This window comes from Berghia stephanieae, chromosome 2 (genome assembly GCF_034508935.2).
Source record: "Berghia stephanieae isolate SIO BIC M18660-M18661 chromosome 2, UCSD_Bste_1.3, whole genome shotgun sequence".
Lineage (NCBI taxonomy): Eukaryota > Metazoa > Mollusca > Gastropoda > Nudibranchia > Aeolidiidae > Berghia > Berghia stephanieae.
In genome coordinates, this window is record NC_088361.1 from 49239645 (window position 1) to 49260657 (window position 21013).

The following is a 21013-nucleotide window of genomic DNA, read 5'->3' on the forward strand; positions in this document are numbered from 1 at the left end:
GTAGCAACGACCATTCTGCTACACCAATCAGTGGGTGTATTTACAGGTTCAATGACATTGAGAGTTGTGAGACGCTGAAGTTCAATTTTTACTTTGTCTCTGAGAGCGATTGGGAGTCTAGCGGGTTTTGAATTAACGGGGTGATGTCATTTCTTAATGTAAGTTTGACAGTATTGGGCAAACAGCCAATGTTGGTTTCAAAAATGTCATCAAATTCACTAATGATTTTCTCAGCAGGGGATGTAAGCGAGAAAATGTGTTCAAAGTTCTCATAATCTATTTTTAATACTCCCATCCTTTCACTGGTTTGTTTCCCAAGGATGGGAGAAAGAGTAGTATTCACGACTAGCATCGTTGTCTTGAACGATTTGGAATCATTGGGGTTGGTGAGAGTTTTACAGATTTGTCCTAACACTTCAAGGGGTTGGTTTGTGTAAGATTTTACTGTTTTAAGGCAAGGAGAGATTTTGTCGCTGGGTTTTAGGAAACGTTGAGGGATAACGTCAACTGAGGATCCAGAATCTATTTGAAATGCAATTGTTTTTGTGTCCAATAAGAGGTTTATGAAAACAGCTTTTTTATCACTGCCAAGGGTAAGAAGATATTCTTCATTGTGATAATCATAGTCATTGTCAGCGTTTGTTTCTAGCAGATGAGTGCGATTTGCAGAGGGGCAACACACTCGAAAATGGTTAGGTTGACGACATTGCCCACATGTTTTCCCATAGGCTGGACATAATTCTTTGCGCAAAATGTGAGTTAAGGCACAGAATTTACATTTGCGAGGAGTTTGAGTAGAAGTTGGAGGCCTGGTTGGAGGACGAAATGGCGTTGAGGACGGTGGTTTGCTGAAAGGAGGTCGTGATTTTTAGAATTAGGCAAGGTACGTTGTTTCAATTTGTGTGAGTTGTTAGACTTGAAGGACAGTTTGTGTAGGGAGTCAGGAAGATTTATGACCCTTGATTGAGTCTCACTAGATTCGCTCGCCTTGCAAATGTCAATACATCTATCGAGAGTAAGTTTCTTCTCTTGTAGTAATCTTTTGCGTGTTGATGCGTTTCTGATGCCTAAAACAATTCTATCACGGAGGATTGAATCATGCATGCAGTTGCAGAAGTTACAAGTTTTTGCAAGAATTTTCAAATCTGTGACGAACAAATCGATGCTTTCACCTTCTTTTTGTGATCGTTGGTTGAAAATATACGTTCATACGTTTCATTGACTGCTCCCACGAAATGAGTGTTAAGGGTATCAATAATATGTGCGAGAGTGTCATCATCAGTGAAAGTGAAGGTGTTTATCAGACGTAAGGCGTCATTTCCAATGCAGTGGAGAAACATTGATTTTTTAAATTGTTCTTCTTTGCTGTTGAGGTCTGTTATTATGGAGTAATTCTCCCAAGTTTGCTTGAATAGCTTCCAATTGTCCAGTGGAGAAGTTGAAAGATTGAGAGGGGGAGGAGGAGCAATGTTGGTAGCCGTAGCAACATTGTGAAGACCAGCAGAAGAGGTTGATGCAGGTGCAGAAGCCATTGTTTACAGTTGATTAGATCGAATTCGAGGAATCGATATATCGAATTTGAAGAATCGATATGGGAGTATCAAAGATGGCGTCTTTTCGTTACGGTGAACTCAGAGATAAGTTTTTACTTACGGCACGGGCGAAATGGAGCTACAAACAAGCTAGACTTGTAGTTCATAATTGTAAAATCAAAGATTAGTTCACCACTGCTGCCACCATGTGAATAAGGCTTCTTAAGTTAGAAATATAAGACACTGGACGCAGAGTTGTCAAGCTAGCAGACTGACTTTAATATCGAAGGGTGGAACGGGAAGAGGGTGTAGTGAATCCAAACATACTGAGAGTAACAATGATAATGAAGTGATTAGATACATATGAAAGGAGTATGTTATGAGCAACATTAGTTATAGTTACAATGATGGATCGTCCCTGGAGTAAGCATTTACCATCCAATTTCCGCAGCCATTCTTGAAATATTGAGCTGGTCATCCATGCCTTGCTGTTGGATTTGTATTCAACAGGCAAGGACTTTACATTTTTGAAGCATCGAGGATTTTCTGATTTACCAATCACATGGAGGGGAAGCTTCTCTGTTCCTGACATATTGCACGCTACGAGGACAGTCAGTCGGTCTTTCGCTTGCTTTCCTCCATGGCAGGCCTCGCCTTTGAAAGCATGAGTTTTGTTGGGCAGGCAGCGGAAAAAAAGGCCAGTCTCGTCAGCATTAAACACATCGTCTGGCGAATATTTGGATAGCAGCTTCTTGAGGGTTGTTTCCTTCCAACGGTCCACAGCGTCTGTTTCAACTGATACCGACTCACCACAAGCAACCTTGAACACAATGCCATGTCGATTTTTGAAGCGGTTGAGCCAGCCGTTGCTTGCTTGAAATCCCATCACACCAAGTTTTTCTGCAAAAATCCTAGCTTGCTCCATTATAATAGGACCAGATGTCGGTGCATTAATGGTTCGGGTCTGTTTAAACCATGTTAATACGGCCGCATCAACATCAGTATTCGTTGGTAGTCGCTGTTTTTTTCTCTGTGGCTCAAATCCAAGTTGTTCAACTTTCTCTCATTGCTTGATGATGGTTGACAAAGTGTTATGGGGTATTCCGTACTTCAAAGCAATATCTTTCTTCATCATTTTCTTTTCGTCGACATCGTGCAGGATTTGGAGTTTAACCTCAACAGTCAAGGCTTTCCTCTTTAACTTGTTTGGAGTAGGAGTAGACATCTTTCGTAGTCGTAGAGTATCGTCATCGTTCAATGATGATTCAATGAATGGAGAGTGGACAAAGGATTTATAAACAGTCCAGTGTTGACCTGTCACAGGCATTCATTGGGTGAAAGGCGAGCCTTCTGATTGGTGAAAGGCGAGCCTACTGATTGGCTGCGGTGTTGTACAAATGTGACTATTGATTGGCTGAAAAAGAAGCGTCTTCATTGGCTACAATAAGAACTTGCTCTGGGCTTATTACGAATAGACAACATACATAGAATGGAAGATACCACTTGTAATAGTTACGAACAATTTCATGGTAGACAAACACCTTCAATGTTTGTCGGACCAGAAATGTCGTTATACAGGGGTTTTGCTGAAATGTATGTCGCTATAGAGGGGTTTTTATTACTAATGATATATAGTAAAATAAAATGGGACCTGAGTACCATGTCGTTATACAGGGAATGTCGCTATAACGGATGTCGTTACATCAGGGTTGCACTGTACCAAAAACACAGGAGCAGACATTGCATAGGGATATGAAACTCAACTTTTACATATAAAAAGGAAGAAAATGGGATAGTAAAAAGTTATAGAATTACAATTAAAGCACCCAAGAAAAGGTAAGACAAAGGGGATTCTAAGAGCATACCATCAAAGTACTTAGTTTGAGATCAGCTAAAAGTCTCATCCAGACACAAGCACAGGTCCCCACAAAGAGGAATACACTCAAATGTTAACAAATCAAATATAACATGTAAATAAAACATAACAGTACATAACAGAGAGATGATTTACAAGTAAAAAAATATCATCTCCCAAAACTATAAAACTGACTTTAGATGATGCACCAGCTCGTCAAACGTGCCACTTAATTTTAAATGCTTCTTAGCCAACACAAATTTTTGAAATCGCACTTCATTTTTTAAGCATTCAGTAGTGAATCGCCTGGACTTAGATTGAGACTGGAGTGACAAAATTAATTCATCCAAAGATGATTTTGTATGACATGGTCCGCCGTGTAATTGGACTTTTTCTTTGCAGGTGCTCTTCTGCTCAAGAGATTTTAGTTCTTTGGAAATCAATTTTTCTTGATTTTGAACAAAGATCATTTTCTTGTCATTGCGCATTTTTTTCTCAAGGTCAGTGTTGGCACGCCTTAATGGTGCTGCTCTCTTCCTCGCCAACTTCAAGATACTATGTGCCTTACTTCCACTACTGTTTTTAAGATAGGCAATAAATGTCTGTACCATGCTCTTGTAAAACCGGTACTTCTGTATAACTGCGGCACTTGGGCGTTGACAAAATCCGAAGAAGAACATCTGGATGCCTTCCATCGCACACAGCTAAGAAGGGTACTGGACATCAAATACCCCAAAAAGATCTCAAATGAATCACTCTATAAGATCACAAAAGAAAGACCAATCTCCCTTGACATTTTACAACAACGATGGCAACTTTTCGGTCACATACTACGCAGGGACAAAAACATACCAGCAAACCAAGCCATGTCGGGATACTTCCAAAAACACGGGAACCTTTTCAGAGGAAGACCGATCACAACACTCCCTGTGATCCTAAACAAAAACCTCACAACACTTGGACAAAGCATTAGTCTCATAACGGCAGGGGACCTTGAAAATCTGAGAACCCTAGCAGAGGACCGGCAATATTGGAGACACCTCACACAGGAAATACTGGAAACAGCCAAGGCGACCCGATCTTTCGGTCGAAACGCGAAAGGCATCTAAGTCAAGTAAGTCAATAAATGTCTTATTTCGCTTAATGCAGTGGACAGCAGATCTATTATGCAAGGACGCATTTCTCCTTTTGGACACATCAAAATCAAAATCGCCAAAAGAACTCTCCCCAATCAAGTTGCTTAGAGGACAATGACGAAGTTGGTCTTGAACATCAGCATTCAAATTACAAAAGTACCCCCCATCCAAAAAGTCCCCAAGCTGTCTTTTAGTCAGGATTAATGCTTCCTTGCACAGAGATTTTAACATAGCAACCATACAATTTTTATCACCAATGTCAATAAATTCATGGATGGAAGCAAGCATGGGAGAAACAATGGTCATTGAATTATCAAATACAGATGTACATGAATTGTCCAACAGGTCACTTGGGTCTTCTGACCATTTCTGAAAGGCACCTCTCAACATCGTAGAATATAAATAAAATTCAGCATACTTGACTGAACTGTTCACTAGTTTCCAGTATGGACCTGTGACCTTGATATAAAACAAGGCAATGCAACAAGCATAACTCATTAAAGTATTATCTTCAATGTCAGCAGCGACAGATTCAATTTTCATATTAAGTTTCTCATGCAGAACACCAGATTTAAAAAATGAATTAATCTGTGAACAATGAAATACAAGGGCAGCAGCAGTTTCAAAGTGACAATTGAACCTATTACTTTTAAAGCTGACAAAAAATGATTCTTCGCAATATGTTGTCCAATCTACCCTGCATCCACTTTTTTGATCACCATTTGGTCCTAAAATGCTTGCTGCCATTCTCATCACACGGAATGTGGCAGACTCCTTGTTTTTTGAAAACATAGCAAATTTATCACTTTTCTTATCTCGTCCGAGAGGACAATTAATCTCAATATATGCACTCTCTACATTTGCAATGTCCTTTTCAAAAGCATTTACAAGACCCAAAAGGTAGTGGGCATTACAAAAAAGAAAATGAATAACAGTTTGTTGACCCAATTCACCTTTCACATAGTCAGTAAACAATTTTCCATAAGCCTTATTGGCACTAGCTCGATCTGTCATAAGACAAGTAATCTTAGACAAAACAACATGCAAAACAGCTTCAGAGTCAATGCTAACATTTGCAACACTAGCATATGATTCTGAAATTTGAGACAGAAGACTTAAAGATAAATCTAACAAAGTGTTTGAGTTTTCTGTGGCAACAGGAGCATAACCCAAATAAAATGTGTCTCCATTACTGAGAGACAATTGATGGCCAATTATTTTCTTGTGGTCACAACTGGTACCATCACTATGTAAAGTAACATTGTCAACCTTTAAAATGCTTTCTACAACTTAAACTTGTGAGATAACATAGCCTTCATCAACCATATTCAGAACGGTTTGCGTACAGGGCAAGAAAGGCATACTTGAACAAATTATGTGCAACAATTTCAATGACCTTGCATACATTTGCAGCTGATACTCCAGCTTACCAAACAAAACCTATAGTAGTTTTTCTGATGTCATCGCTGTAGACATTTTTTCTCTGCCCTTCACATCAACGTTGAAATTGTTCATATTTATGATTAAACGTTCATTTAGTACATTGAGTTCAGATTGAGAAGAGGTGAGTTGTTTGGACAATTGTCTTGTTTGTAATTTACTCTTTGCCAATTTTTTTCCTAAATTTGTCATGTCATTTTTGAGAGTTTTGTTCTCCAACTTAACATTTTAAAATAATTTATCCTTATTATTTAGTTCTTTCTCATGCTGGCATTTCACACTGTCCATCGCTGCCCTCAGTGCTTGAAGTTCAGAAACTAAGAAATCCTGTTCTGAATGTAAGGAAAAAATAACATCTTTCAAAGACTTGATTTCATCCTTGAAAGAAATACAAACTTTTGGTTTAGTCACTACAGGTGCTGCAACAGGTTGAGGTGCAGAAATTTGCGGCACAGATTCTGAAAATGAAAATATTGTCTTAAGGAAGTCCTCAACAGCAGGTAGCTTAGAGTTAGAGTTAACAAGTTTGAAATAACTAGATACAACTTTGTCCACACGATGGCAAAATTTTGAAGTCACCTTATTCCTGAATGGACGCAACCCATGAATGAAAATGTTTTTTTGAAAACTTCATAGAAGTGTTTGCTTTATGTAATTCAATGATTACTCCATTTGTCAAAGAAATATCCACATGCTTTGGGGTAGAAAATGTTTGCCGATTAACTCCAATCGATGTCAAGAAAGGAGATAACACCAGCAAATCGACTGACGCCTCAAGGAACAGGTCTAGAGAAGGGCCTTTGAGTTGAATCTTTATAAGGCTCTCTAACGCACATCGCAAGACAATTGAATTATAATTTTATAACTGTTTATTACAAATATAAAGAAAAATAAAAGGAAAGAAAGAATAATAGTCAAATTATCAGTGTGACAACATATACGAAAATATCAAAAATGATGATGATGCAAATAATAATCTACAGGTTGGGGCCCTTACCTTACTTAATAATACGCAGACATGCAATGAATGGTGAAGGATGATGAAGATGACATTCTCGACCACATTATCGAAGTCTTTCGGTATTATTATATTATATATAGGATCAAATAGAACAGAATTGGACCTCCTCCTCCAGAGGAATCCTGATGTAGTCTGCAGGAAACAAAATTACCAGCAGACGACTACACAGTAAAAGGATATACGGCCAATCATCTGATTCACTCTGATGGCCAGATAGCGTGTGGGGGAGTTTCGATTCTCACGAAGAAGAGCACCCCCCACCGCTTGATACCAATGAAAACAAATCTACAGGCAATAGCAGTGAGAGTGACATTGCACAGACCAATCACCATCTGCTCTGTGTACATCCCACCAGATCATCGCCTCCAGTCTGCCGAGCTAGAGGGAGTTCTAAACCAACTCCCCCCTCCCTATGTGATAATGGGAGATTTCAATGCTCACAGTCCTCTCTGGGGAAACACAGACACAAACCAGAGGGGAAAGGCAGTGGAGGCTTTCATAATGAAAATGGATGTATACTTGGCAAACGGTCTCGAGGCAACACGGGTAAATATTCACAATCTTACCACGTCTGCCATCGATCTCACTTTCTGTGATCCTACATTAGCTCCAGATCTCTCCTGGACTGTGATCGATGACGATCACGGTTCTGACCATTTTCCAGTCTGCCTCGACATCACCCCGACTTCAAGGGCCCCACAGCCCAAACGTTGGAGTGTACGGCGAGCAGATTGGGAAACTTTCTCACAGGAGTGTCACAGACTCCTTACGACAGAGGTGGACAGCTATGACAAATTCAAAAATATTTTAACAAATATCTGCAGCTCGACAATACCAACAACCTCTGGTAGACCGAGAAAACACAATCCCTGGTTTTCAGAGGAATGTCGAGCGGCCCTACGGGAGAAGAAAAAAGCATACAGGAAAGCGATGAGATTCCCAATCCCTGAGAATTTCACAACATTTAGGAAACTACGAGCAAAGTGTAGGAAGATCTTCCGAGAAAACAAACGGAGATCCTTCCAAAACTTTGTCTCAAAAATAAATAGCCAGACACCCCTGAATAGGGTGTGGAGGATGTTACGGAAACTGAAGGGATCCGATAGTGATTCACTAAATCACTTGACACGTCCCGATGGATCCGTGGCTGAAACAGAACAAGAAATTGCCAACACTCTGGCCGAGAGGCTGGCGCACAGCTCCTCGTCTGCACACCACACACCACAATTTCTGCGCCATAAACAAAACGCAGAAAACACACCAATAAACTTTACATCTACAAACACTGAAGACTACAACAAACCATTTACACTTGAGGAGTTGGGTGGCTGCCTCCGTGACACAAATGTCACAGCACCGGGTCCTGACAACATCAGTTATGAAATACTCCGACATCTTCCACAAGATAGTCTGGTTGTCCTTTTGAATATCTATAACAAGATATGGACAACACAGACTTTTCCACCTAGTTGGAATCTGGCCACCGTGATTCCAATCCCAAAACCTGGGAAAGACCATTCGGACGCTTCAAACTACCGACCAATCTCCCTCACCAGCTGCCTATGCAAGCTGATGGAGAAAATGGTCAACAAGCGTCTGATGTTCTACTTGGAACACAACAACTCCCTCTCCGACCTCCAATGTGGCTTTCGAAAGAACAGATCAACTGTTGATCACCTTGTTCGACTAGAGAGCTTCATTCGTGAGGCCTTTGCCAAAGGTGAGCACTTGGTAGCAATCTTCTTTGACCTTGAGAAGGCCTTTGACACAACTTGGAAATTCGGAATCCTCAAAGATCTGCACAAACTTGGTCTACGAGGAAACCTTCCAATGTTTGTCAGAGCATTTTTAAACAACAGATCCTTTCAGGTCAAAGCAGGATCCACCTTTTCTGATCCATTTGATCAGGAAGAGGGAGTTCCACAGGGTAGCATTCTGTCTCCCATTCTGTTTGAGATTAAAATAAACTCAATAGTGAATGCAATGAGACAGAATGTTGACTGTTCCTTATATGTTGATGACTTTCTTGTATGCTATCGAAGTAAATCGAGTATGGACACCATTGAGAGACAGTTACAACTCCAACTAAACAAACTGTCGGAGTGGGCAAATCTCAATGGTTTCTCCTTCTCCCCATCAAAAACAGTAGCTGTCCACTTCTGCCGAAAACGCACCTGCATTAGACAGCCTGACCTTTATCTCAACAATTCCAGAATTGAGGTAAAGGACGAAGCCCGATTCCTGGGTTTGATCTTTGATAGGAAACTAAATTTCCTCGCCCATATCAAAGATCTCAGACTGCGATGCATGAAAGCAATGAGAATAATGAGAGTTCTGTCGAGCATGGAATGGGGTTCGGACACAAACACTCTTCTAAAGATATACCGAACCCTTATTCGATCAAAACTGGACTACGCATCTTTTGTATACGGCTCTGCAAAACCATCCTACTTAGGCATGCTGGACCCAATTCATCATCAGGGACTGCGCTTGGCACTCGGGGCTTTCCGCACTTCTCCAGTGGCAAGCCTTTATGCTGAGGCAGATGAGCCACCTCTCCATCTCAGGAGGAAAAATCTGGCTCTCCAGTATGTTACTAAGGTCACATCGCTGCACGACAACCCAGCACACAAACATGTACACTACACGGATAGGACACTAGAAGAAAAATTTCGCAAGCACCCAAAAATGACACCACCATTAGGTTGCAGAATAAAAAAAGACATCGCAGACATGAACATCAGTCTAGATAGGATACATCCATACGTCCAGGCAAAGACACCACCATGGTCCATACATAGACCAAACATAAATTTGGACCTAACAAAACTGGAAAAATCACAAACAGACCCACATATTTACAAACAGACACTAAAAGCAATATTACAAACATACAAAAACCATACTCACATATTTACGGATGGTTCAAAGAGCGCAGATGCAGTAGGATGTGCCTATCACTCATCGGAAGGCACAGGATCACTTCGCCTGGATAGAAATGTTTCGATCTTTACAGCGGAATCGAGAGCAATCCTAAATGCTCTCCGTTTGGCTGAGAGATCGAATAAAAATAAATTCTTGATCTTGTCTGACTCGCTGTCCGTACTTAAGGGGATCTCAAATTTTTATTGCACCGATCCAAGACTCATAAGTATCTTGGAAGGTGCAAATAAATTATTTATTAAGAAAAAGAAAGTTAGTTTTCTCTGGGTACCTAGTCATGTGGGTATCCAGGGGAACGAAGAAGCGGATCGACTGGCAAAAGAGGCGGTGAGCCAAGAATTACAAGAGGGCGTAAAATCCCACACGCGGATTTAAAGATCAATATAAAAAAACATGTCCGAAAGGAATGGGAACGATCCTGGAGTCGAGATGTACATAACAAATTAAAACAAATTAAAAGTGACCTCGGCCCCAGACCCAACTCGGGGCTAAAAAGAAGAGACGAGGTAAAAATAACTCGACTCCGGATCGGACATACTGCCCTCACTCACCGTTTCCTTCTGGAGAGGGATGAAAAACCCCTCTGCAGAAGATGTAACTGTGACCTGACAGTTCAACACATTTTAATTGAATGTACAGAATTAGAACAGATAAGGTCACAACATTATGATAACAGAGACTTGAAGTCTCTGTTCCAGTCGGTCGATCCGCTTACAATTTTAAAGTATCTGCAGGAATGTGAACTCCTGCAGAAATTGTAAATAGATATTTTTACTTAACAAACATATAACTATTATGATTTTATAAAGATTTTATTACAACAGTACACGTTTTGATCAGCTGTGGCCCCTCGGGGCCGATAAAAGATTGATGAAAGACAGAAACGGGCGCTTAAATGACCTAAATAGTGTCGAAAGCGCCGTTAAACACCTAAAAAAACAAACCTTAATGGTGCTGCTCTCTTCCTCGCCAACTTCAAGATACTATGTGCCTTACTTCCACTACTGTTTTTAAGATAGGCAATAAATGTCTGTACCATGCTCTTGTAAAACCGGTACTTCTGTATAACTGCGGCACTTGGGCGTTGACAAAATCCGAAGAAGAACATCTGGATGCCTTCCATCGCACACAGCTAAGAAGGGTACTGGACATCAAATACCCCAAAAAGATCTCAAATGAATCACTCTATAAGATCACAAAAGAAAGACCAATCTCCCTTGACATTTTACAACAACGATGGCAACTTTTCGGTCACATACTACGCAGGGACAAAAACATACCAGCAAACCAAGCCATGTCGGGATACTTCCAAAAACACGGGAACCTTTTCAGAGGAAGACCGATCACAACACTCCCTGTGATCCTAAACAAAAACCTCACAACACTTGGACAAAGCATTAGTCTCATAACGGCAGGGGACCTTGAAAATCTGAGAACCCTAGCAGAGGACCGGCAATATTGGAGACACCTCACACAGGAAATACTGGAAACAGCCAAGGCGACCCGATCTTTCGGTCGAGACGCGAAAGGCATCTAAGTCAAGTAAGTCAATAAATGTCTTATTTCGCTTAATGCAGTGGACAGCAGATCTATTATGCAAGGACGCATTTCTCCTTTTGGACACATCAAAATCAAAATCGCCAAAAGAACTCTCCCCAATCAAGTTGCTTAGAGGACAATGACGAAGTTGGTCTTGAACATCAGCATTCAAATTACAAAAGTACCCCCCATCCAAAAAGTCCCCAAGCTGTCTTTTAGTCAGGATTAATGCTTCCTTGCACAGAGATTTTAACATAGCAACCATACAATTTTTATCACCAATGTCAATAAATTCATGGATGGAAGCAAGCATGGGAGAAACAATGGTCATTGAATTATCAAATACAGATGTACATGAATTGTCCAACAGGTCACTTGGGTCTTCTGACCATTTCTGAAAGGCACCTCTCAACATCGTAGAATATAAATAAAATTCAGCATACTTGACTGAACTGTTCACTAGTTTCCAGTATGGACCTGTGACCTTGATATAAAACAAGGCAATGCAACAAGCATAACTCATTAAAGTATTATCTTCAATGTCAGCAGCGACAGATTCAATTTTCATATTAAGTTTCTCATGCAGAACACCAGATTTAAAAAATGAATTAATCTGTGAACAATGAAATACAAGGGCAGCAGCAGTTTCAAAGTGACAATTGAACCTATTACTTTTAAAGCTGACAAAAAATGATTCTTCGCAATATGTTGTCCAATCTACCCTGCATCCACTTTTTTGATCACCATTTGGTCCTAAAATGCTTGCTGCCATTCTCATCACACGGAATGTGGCAGACTCCTTGTTTTTTGAAAACATAGCAAATTTATCACTTTTCTTATCTCGTCCGAGAGGACAATTAATCTCAATATATGCACTCTCTACATTTGCAATGTCCTTTTCAAAAGCATTTACAAGACCCAAAAGGTAGTGGGCATTACAAAAAAGAAAATGAATAACAGTTTGTTGACCCAATTCACCTTTCACATAGTCAGTAAACAATTTTCCATAAGCCTTATTGGCACTAGCTCGATCTGTCATAAGACAAGTAATCTTAGACAAAACAACATGCAAAACAGCTTCAGAGTCAATGCTAACATTTGCAACACTAGCATATGATTCTGAAATTTGAGACAGAAGACTTAAAGATAAATCTAACAAAGTGTTTGAGTTTTCTGTGGCAACAGGAGCATAACCCAAATAAAATGTGTCTCCATTACTGAGAGACAATTGATGGCCAACTATTTTCTTGTGGTCACAACTGGTACCATCACTATGTAAAGTAACATTGTCAACCTTTAAAATGCTTTCTACAACTTGAACTTGTGAGATAACATAGCCTTCATCAACCATATTCAGAACGGTTTGCGTACAGGGTAACTTCTCAAGAAAGGCATACTTGAACAAATTATGTGCAACAATTTCAATGACCTTGCATACATTTGCAGCTGATACTCCAGCTTACCAAACAAAACCTATAGTAGTTTTTCTGATGTCATCGCTGTAGACATTTTTTCTCTGCCCTTCACATCAACGTTGAAATTGTTCATATTTATGATTAAACGTTCATTTAGTACATTGAGTTCAGATTGAGAAGAGGTGAGTTGTTTGGACAATTGTCTTGTTTGTAATTTACTCTTTGCCAATTTTTTTCCTAAATTTGTCATGTCATTTTTGAGAGTTTTGTTCTCCAACTTAACATTTTAAAATAATTTATCCTTATTATTTAGTTCTTTCTCATGCTGGCATTTCACACTGTCCATCGCTGCCCTCAGTGCTTGAAGTTCAGAAACTAAGAAATCCTGTTCTGAATGTAAGGAAAAAATAACATCTTTCAAAGACTTGATTTCATCCTTGAAAGAAATACAAACTTTTGGTTTAGTCACTACAGGTGCTGCAACAGGTTGAGGTGCAGAAATTTGCGGCACAGATTCTGAAAATGAAAATATTGTCTTAAGGAAGTCCTCAACAGCAGGTAGCTTAGAGTTAGAGTTAACAAGTTTGAAATAACTAGATACAACTTTGTCCACACGATGGCAAAATTTTGAAGTCACCTTATTCCTGAATGGACGCAACCCATGAATGAAAATGTTTTTTTGAAAACTTCATAGAAGTGTTTGCTTTATGTAATTCAATGATTACTCCATTTGTCAAAGAAATATCCACATGCTTTGGGGTAGAAAATGTTTGCCGATTAACTCCAATCGATGTCAAGAAAGGAGATAACACCAGCAAATCGACTGACGCCTCAAGGAACAGGTCTAGAGAAGGGCCTTTGAGTTGAATCTTTATAAGGCTCTCTAACGCACATCGCAAGACAATTGAATTATAATTTTATAACTGTTTATTACAAATATAAAGAAAAATAAAAGGAAAGAAAGAATAATAGTCAAATTATCAGTGTGACAACATATACGAAAATATCAAAAATGATGATGTTGCAAATAATAATCTACAGGTTGGGGCCCTTACCTTACTTAATAATACGCAGACATGCAATGAATGGTGAAGGATGATGAACATGAAGATGACATTCTCGACCACATTATCGAAGTCTTTCGGTATTATTATATTATATATAGGAGTCCAAACATGGTTCACAGTTCACTTTTTCTGTCACAAGTTCTTTCAAATATAATTGTTATTTTCACTTTATTTTAAGTCCAGGTAGGAAATGTTTTTATTATATTGTTTTCCCCGATGATTAGGGAACCAAAATGTTTCTCAAGATAATGTACAAATTTCACTGGTATCAAGTCTGGGTTTATAGCCGGGGCTAACCGACTCTATTCTGGATAGAAAGAGATAGATGATTAATAAAATAATCCTATATTCGCACTTAATCATGTCATACTTATTCATAAGTGAGACTTATCTTAGGACATCATTTCAATCTAGAGAGATTGACGATTACTCTTAATTATCTCAAAATTATTATTTCAATATTTATTTACGACAGAGATTAAATAAGTGTAGATAACTTTTTATATCTTTAATCAGTCTTTACATCTGTTATCCTTAAACTTCAAGCACGATATTAAAATATCTTAATGTTTGTATTCTGAAGAAATACACAATAATAGTACACATGGAAATTCACTGCTGATGATCTTACATCATAAATCAAACTTATAGAATAAACTATCATTAAAATCACAATTAATCAATGGAAACACACCATTAATAGAGCCGTCAAATAAAGAAATTTCACTGGCGGTTAATATACAAAGTTAATATTAATTCCCAAGCCAAGTGAATTTCTACAAAATGGAATGACTTTTGAGAGTCTCAGAGAGGACCTAGCATGTCTCTGCTCTGTTCAGGCTATCGTGATGGACTGACTAAAATTGGTGAAATCTCTTTTCTTTATAATAAAACTTCGTCTACCAAACCCGTTGTCATAGACAATAAATTAACGTAACTCAGGATCAGTCAAGACATTCTATTATTCAGTCAATCCTCAAAAGTGTCAGGTTTCCACCAAAATCCGATATCGAACTACCCGGTTTCCGGAACTTTTAAGAAAACTTTCTTATTCAATAGTTACGGGACTAAAGAAAACTTTCTTACTCAATAGTTAAGGGACTAGTCTCCCTTCTGCGCTATCTCCTATTACGTCGCCACTCTATCCTAACGTCATTAAGGTGGCTATTCAATATTCATCAACGATGTTTTTCCAACAAAAGAAAACAAACAAACAAAAAAAAAAAAAACAACAACAGTGACATACTTAAGGCTGAATAACAGGAAACGCGAAGGTAACATAACAGGAAACAAGCATCATTGCTCAACTAGCACGCGCAACAAGCGTTTTGTGACAATTATACAACAAAGTAATAACTAAACATAAAGTCATTAATATAAAATAGGTTCATAATACATCCACATATTATGTCAAATACGGAAATGATATAATATAATAACATAAACTAAATTAACATTCATATTGGGGTCAAATTACAAATATGCACTCATTAAGATGTGTTTTAACAAAGAGACGGTGTTTTAACTTTGATTTAAATATTGATAAGGACTCCGCTTCTCTTATTCTTTTAGGAAGAGAGTTCCAGATGGAAGGTCCGACGTGGCTGAACGATCTGCCGCCATAAAATTTATATTTATATTCATTTGAAACAATTAGTTTTGTAGAATCTAGTGCAGAACGTACACTCCTCGTTGGCTTATAAGTTTCTTAAAATTCAGTCTATACACTGGTGCTTGATCATTAAGGCACTTATAGCACAATACTGCTAAATTGAATTCGATTCTCACTTAACTGGTAACCAATGTTCTCACTTAACTGGTAACCAATGCAGTTCATACAAAAGTGGCACGAGTAGGGTGTTCTCTTTTTTCTTAAAATCAATTTAGCAGCCGCATTCTGGATTCTTTGCAGGCGTGATATTTTATCGTTGCTTACATTCGAGATTAACGAGTTACAGAAATCTATTTTAGATAGTAAGAAAGATCTTATTAGTTTGCATGTTACTTCTCTAGTTAGGATAGGTCTAACGGACACGAATTCTTTTTAAGCCTATTGTCAAACTTCTACATAGAGAATCAAACTGTGCCTGCTTAGTCATATGTTGATCTAGCATTACCCCAAGGTTTTTCACACACGTTGAGAGGTTGATTAATACAGGAAAGCGATGAGATTCCCAACCCCTGAGAATCTCACAACATTTAGGAAACTACGAGCAAGGTGTAGGAAGATCTTCCGGGAAAATAAACGGAGATCCTTCCAAAACTTTGTCTCAAAAATAAATAGCCAGACACCACTAAATAGGGTGTGAAAGATGATACGGAAACCAAAGGGATCTGATAGTGATTTACTTAATCACTTGACACGTCCCGATGGATCCGTGGCTGAAACAGAAGAAGACATTGCCAACACTCTGGCCGAGAGGCTGGCGCACAGCTCTTCGTCTGCACACCGCACACCTCAATTTCTGCTCAATAAACAGAATGCAGAAAACACACCAATAAACTTCACATCTACAAACACTGAAGACTACAACAAACCATTCACACTTGAGGAGTTTGGTGCCTGCCTCCATGACACAAATGTCACAGCACCAGGTCCTGACAACATTACTTATGAAATACTCCGTCATCTTCCACAAGACAGTATCTGCAGGAATGTGAACTCCTGCAGAAATTGTAAATAGATATTTTTACTTAACAAACATATAACTATTATGATTTTATAAAGATTTTATTACAACAGTACACGTTTTGATCAGCTGTGGCCCCTCGGGGCCGATAAAAGATTGATGAAAGACAGAAACGGGCGCTTAAATGACCTAAATAGTGTCGAAAGCGCCGTTAAACACCTAAAAACAAACAAACAAACAGTCTGGTTGTCCTTTTGAATATCAATAACAAGATGTGGACAACACAGACTTTTCCACCTAGTTGGAATCTGGCCACTGTGATTCCAATCCCAAAACCTAGGAAAGACCATTCAGACGCTTCAAACTACCGACCAATCTCCCTCACCAGCTGCCTGTGCAAACTTATGGAGAAAATGGTCAACAAGCGTCTGATGTTCTACTTGGAACACAACAACTCCCTCTCCGACCTCCAATGTGGCTTTCGAAAGAACAGATCAACTGTTGATCACCTTGTTCGACTAGAGAGCTTCATTCGTGAGGCCTTTGCCAAAGGTGAGCACATGGTAGCAATCTTCTTTGACCTCGAGAAAGCCTTTGACACACCTTGGAAATTCGGAATCCTCAAAGATCTGCACAATCTTGGTCTACAAGAAAACCTTCCATTGTTTGTCAGAGCATTCTTAAACAGATTCTTTCAGGTCAAAGCGGGATCCACCTTTTCTGATCCGTTTGATCAGGAAGAGGGAGTTCCACAGGGTAGCATTCTGTCTCCCTTTCTGTTTGAGATAAAAATAAACTCAATAGTGAATGCAATGAGACAGAATGTTGACTGTTCCTTATATGTTAATGGGAATACGAATACCTACAGAAATTGTAAATAAACATTTTAAAATAACAAACATGTAACTATTATGATTTTATAAAATTTTATTACAACAGTATTAATACGATTGAGCAGCTAGGGCCCCTCAAGGCCGATAAAAATTGCTAAAAGCATGAACGGGCGCTTAAATGACCTAAATATTGTCGAAAGTGCCGTTAGACACCTAAAAACAACCCCGTGTGGTCTCCGGGGTCCTTCAACAGAGAGGGAAAAGAATTGAGCCACCGTAAGCTCATGCGTGTCGTAGAAGGCGACTAAAAGAGCCATTCTGGTTTGGTGGTAACCAACGAAAAACCACCCGACTGGTGAGAGAAAAATGGAGAGACACAGTGGCTCCACAGACCCCCACACCCCAGCCCTTTTTATGAGAATGGCTTCATTCACCCATTTTGCTATTTTTCTTGTCCTGGCAATCATCCCCAAACTTTTTCTCCCCCCAAATCCCAAGAACGTAGTATATAAAAGATGTTTTGAGGAATGACGGTTTCAGTTTAAAGAGAGCAAGGGAAGGCGATGGCATAGCACAAATCCCACCCCCTTTTACCATATTTGAGCTATGATTTCCATTCCATACCCCATTTCCCCAATGATTCCAAATTTCCCTTCCTTATCAAAATTGAGTTGCCAGGACAGAGAGAGAGAAAGAACGGAGGAAAACAAGCCTTCTTAACTGTCTTCTATCCCCCAGTATCTCTATACCCTGTACCGTTGAAATAGGTTCAACGAGGAGATATTCCTTTCCAAATCCTGCACAGCAGGCACCTTTCTGCTGAGGGTGCGCAGTTCCGAGAGGACCCCGATAAGGAGGAGCTATTGATCCTGGAGGCTGAGGGGGGTTCACCTTGCGAGGTGTTTCTACCCCAACACTCCTCTTTGGCTTGACGCTTCTCTAAAGACGGGTGGGTAGCCTACCTTGTAGATGGCCCGAGCTACCCAACGCAGAGATGCCAAATCTATTTTTTGGCACTCCCCTCCATTTAGGCAAAGAGATTGGAAGGACTAGATTTAAAACCATATCTAGTTCCTGTCCCCCATGAAATTTCTTTTTAATCATGGTTTGTCATCTCTGAATCAGCAGTCAGTCTTTGTGCAACGCAAAGATTAGGGTCAATCCGAGAGAAAGGCCTGGAGGCGGGACGTCCCCCAACTCCACCCCTCGAGTCCTTTTTTTTTTTTTTTTTTTGTTTTTTTTTTTTTCCCAAGGACCATGGAAGGACAAGAGGAGGCCAGACTTGAGGAGTATAGCTTCGGTGAGTGCCTTACCCCCCAAGTGTGGGACTGAGCCGTGCTAGTGGGCACAATATAGCCGGGTTGAATAAAAACGTATATTTATCATGGCCAAAAATATGAAAAACTCTCCCCTTAAAGCCCCACCCCAGACAGGAAAGAAAAGAAAGATTACAGCCCCGATGACTCTTGATGACTTACCAGGAATGGCAACCCCAAAATTCTCGCCGTTCCTGGTAATTCAACCGAATGAGGAAAACATAAAACTGAACACTTTGAGTATCTTCACCATCAGCAAGGCACTCAAAGCAAATGGCGCCGGTACACCAAAGGCAGTGAACAGGAACAACTCTGGCACTTTAATGATACAAGTGCAGGGTCGACAAGAGAGTGAGAACCTCTTGAAATGTACCAGATTCTCTGACATCCCAGTCACCGTTGAGGCTCACAGGAGCCTCAATAGGTCAAAAGGTGTCATAAGAAGCAGAGATCTGGTAGGCTGTTCGGAGCAGGAGATGGTTGAGGAACTGGAGGGTGTTGTCGAAGCTCGGCGGGTTAGCATCCGCCGCGGCGACAGCACAATCCAGACCAACACCTGGATCCTGACTTTTGACAGCCCGAGACCCCCGTCGAGAATAAGAATTGAATACCTCGACTTGGAGGTTCGGCCTTACGTCCCGAACCCCATGAGATGTTTTAACTGCCACCGGTACGGCCATACGAAAACAAACTGCCGCCGTAAAGCTACATGCCCCCGCTGCGGCAAAGAAGACCACAATGAGGAAAACTGCAAAGTGGACCCTTGTTGTCTGAACTGCCAAGGCAAGCATGCAGCACATTCGAAAGATTGTCCTAAGTGGCAAGAAGAAAAGGCAATCTTGACATACAGAGCCACTTACGGCGGTACGTTTGCTCAGGCAAAAGCAGTGATCTGCCCCCCTCGGCAGGTCGCTGCTTCTGCCAAGAGTTATGCAGAAGTTGCCAGGGCTGCTGGTAATAACCAAAACAGCCATGGCAAAATCGCACAGACTAGAAAAGACAGTCCTCAAAAGAAAAAGCCATCAAGACCTAAAAACAAGGTCGCAAATGTGTCAAAAAATCTTTTTGACACATTGGAGGTTCAAGATGTGGAACCTGCAGCCCCCTCCACATCCACCTCCAAGGCGACCTCCACCCCCCCTCCTTCCCCAAACAAAAAAATTCTCCCCCTCATGGGCGTGGATGTTGGACCCACCCCCCATCTCCATTCCCGTGAGCCCTCTCTATCCCCCCAAAAACAAAACTCCACCCCTTCCCAGAATATGGAGCCACCAACACCAGTCGGGGGATCCACAAATCCCCCTGAGGGGCCTCAAAGCCCCAAAAAATCTAAGAACCCAGAGGGACCTAAAAATCCCAAGGGTTCAAAAAAACTCAGCCCTAAAAAAACCGAGAGGCCCTCCACAGGGCCTCCTTCTCCTATGGAAGTCTCTCCTCCTAGGAGAATAAAAGTAAAAGGGTTGAAGGCAGGCATACTGCCTAACCTCCCCACAAAAAATTAGGATACCTAGTCAGACAAGATTAATTTCCTGGAACATCAGAGGGATCAGATCAAATAGAACAGAATTGGACCTCCTCCTCCAGAGGAATCCTGATGTAGTCTGTCTGCAGGAAACAAAATTACCAGCAGACGACTACACAGTAAAAGGATATACGGCCAATCATCTGATTCACTCTGATGGCCAGATAGCGTGTGGGGGAGTTTCAATTCTCACGAAGAAGAGCACCCCCCACCGCTTGATACCAATGAAAACAAATCTACAGGCAATAGCAGTGAGAGTGACATTGCACAGACCAATCACCATCTGCTCTGTGTACATCCCACCAGATCATCGCCTCCAGTCTGCCGAGCTAGAGGGAGTTCTAAACCAACTCCCCCCTCCCTATGTGATAATGGGAGATTTCAATGCTCACAGTCCTCTCTGGGGAAACACAGACACAAACCAGAGGGGAAAGGCAGTGGAGGCTTTCATAATGAAAATGGATGTATACTTGGCAAACGGTCTCGAGGCAACACGGGTAAATATTCACAATCTTACCACGTCTGCCATCGATCTCACTTTCTGTGATCCTACATTAGCTCCAGATCTCTCCTGGACTGTGATCGATGACGATCACGGTTCTGACCATTTTCCAGTCTGCCTCGACATCACCCCGACTTCAAGGGCCCCACAGCCCAAACGTTGGAGTGTACGGCGAGCAGATTGGGAAACTTTCTCACAGGAGTGTCACAGACTCCTTACGACAGAGGTGGACAGCTTTAACAAATATCTGCAGCTCGACAAT